This window comes from Elephas maximus, chromosome 1, assembly GCF_024166365.1.
Source record: "Elephas maximus indicus isolate mEleMax1 chromosome 1, mEleMax1 primary haplotype, whole genome shotgun sequence".
NCBI classification, from domain to species: Eukaryota; Metazoa; Chordata; class Mammalia; order Proboscidea; family Elephantidae; genus Elephas; species Elephas maximus.
In genome coordinates this window covers 77949943-77951867 of record NC_064819.1, presented here as the reverse complement: position 1 = coordinate 77951867, position 1925 = coordinate 77949943, and the positions used below count along the sequence as shown (strand labels likewise).

The window sequence follows — 1925 nt, the reverse complement described above, 5'->3', positions numbered from 1 at the left end:
GGTGTTTAGGGAATTTACAGGTAAAGCAATACCAGCAACTTTGTAGCCGTTTTTATTCCTGCTTCACTGAGGGTCTAAAACGAATATATATATGTTTATTCTCAAAATAGAGAAATTTCGACGAGTGGAAAGATTCAACGTTTTTCCTTTTGTTTTTTCTTTCCCCATATGGAGCATTTGGGATTAATATTTACTATGATCAATCCCTTAATTTTTCTCAAGGAAGCATTAGCAAAACTGTGAAAGGTGGAGTGAAAAATAATCAAAGTTAATGATAAAGAAATAAATATTTTGAATCTGGAGGTAGGGGAGGGGAATGATTCAGAATTCTGTGGTAGGAAGGCGGAGACACCCTTGCCTGTGACCTCGTGGCGCAATGGTAGCGCGTCTGACTCCAGATCAGAAGGTTGCGTGTTCAAATCACGCCGGGGTCACGGTGATTACATTTTGGAGAGAGAAACAAAAATCATTTGACAGTCTACTTTCCTTCGAGGCATAGTTGCCTGAAGTTGATCCCCAGTGTGAGACCTGTTAGGGCTGCCTGAGACTGAATCCACACAAAGAGAACAGATGATCTACCTTTTTAGAATTTCAGTGGGATGTGACTGTATCTCCTCTTCTGCCTTTTGCTTGCTTTGGGGATTCTAAGATGGGGGACAGAATCCCCACATCGGTCGTGCATCTTTTGCTACCTTACTTTAAAAAAATATTTAAGTTTCCTCTCTGACACCAGGGACTACATAGTCTCCTTTCTTATCACTTCTCGCGTTCCTTAGCTACTCAGGATTCTCGCATCCACCTAAGTACTGGCCGGTCCTCAGGCTCTTCCTTGGCCCTCTTTGCTTCCCGACTCTTTCTTTTCTGACACACCTCCAACATTTCCTGCGTTCTTCTCATCCGGCCCACAGTTTCATCCCCAGCCCCCATGAGCCAAGACCCTGGAGCTGTCCTGGGCTACACTTTCTCTTCTTTACTTCCCAATCTGAGCAGCCAGTTTTGCAAAGTTTTACCTCCTAATATATTACATGCCATCTGTCCACTTCTTTTCATTACCACAATGACCTCTTTCTTCCACCAATTATTCCTTGCCAGGGATTTTGACAGAACCTCCTAACTCCTCTCTCCAAATCTCCTCTTGCTCTGTTAAAGCAATTTCCTTATTATGCTTGTGTTTAAGTGCACATCTTATCCTGAACTTCTCTTGCTTAACACAAAAGAAAACAACTAACTGTGATTACTAACTCCATATCACAGGGGCCTTCTTTCAGTTCCTCAATGCATTATACTCCTTGTCACCACAGGGCCTTTGCCCATGCCATTTCCTCTGTAAGGGATGTTCTATGTCCTTTGCTGCATGATTCAGACACACATCTTCATTGGCCAACCAAAAGAAAACACTAACAGGGGAGTACAGGTTAAAGAAATGTATCATTTATCACAGAGTAAAGTTTTAGCAGCCATTAAAATAATATCCAAGAAAAATAACTCATGATACACAAAGATGTTTAAGACATTGGAAATGGACAAAAGATGCATTTGGCAACTGTTTACTGGTACTATATCATCCAGTTAGGTTTACAGCCATATGACTCATAAGTCTAAGTAGCTAATGCCAACACTACAATACTAACAGTGGTTATCTCTGGGCGTGGGATTTAGACACTAATTTAATTTGTTTCTTTTTTGCTGACTTGTATTTTTCAAATGTTTCATACTGACAAGGTTTTATTTAAAAAGAGGAAAACATAGAAATTATTTTTAAAAATTACTGAGCATATGTTTGGCCAGCTCTCTTGAAAGAGGAATCATACACAGGAGCTTCTGCTCCAGAAGACATAAGCAGTCCAGTGAAAGGGGCAGCAGTACCAACTCATAATTACGGTAAATTACGAAATATAAAAGGACAACCACATATTTGACCCAGG

At 40.5% G+C, this 1925-nt stretch overlaps 1 non-coding gene across 1 annotated transcript; it reads left to right on the top strand.

The window, feature by feature from the left end:
* Positions 1-362: 362 nt before the first annotated feature.
* TRNAW-CCA (transfer RNA tryptophan (anticodon CCA)) lies at positions 363-434 on the top strand. Its single transcript has one exon. It is a non-coding gene; the product is annotated as a tRNA-Trp (tRNA).
* Positions 435-1925: the final 1491 nt, after the last annotated feature.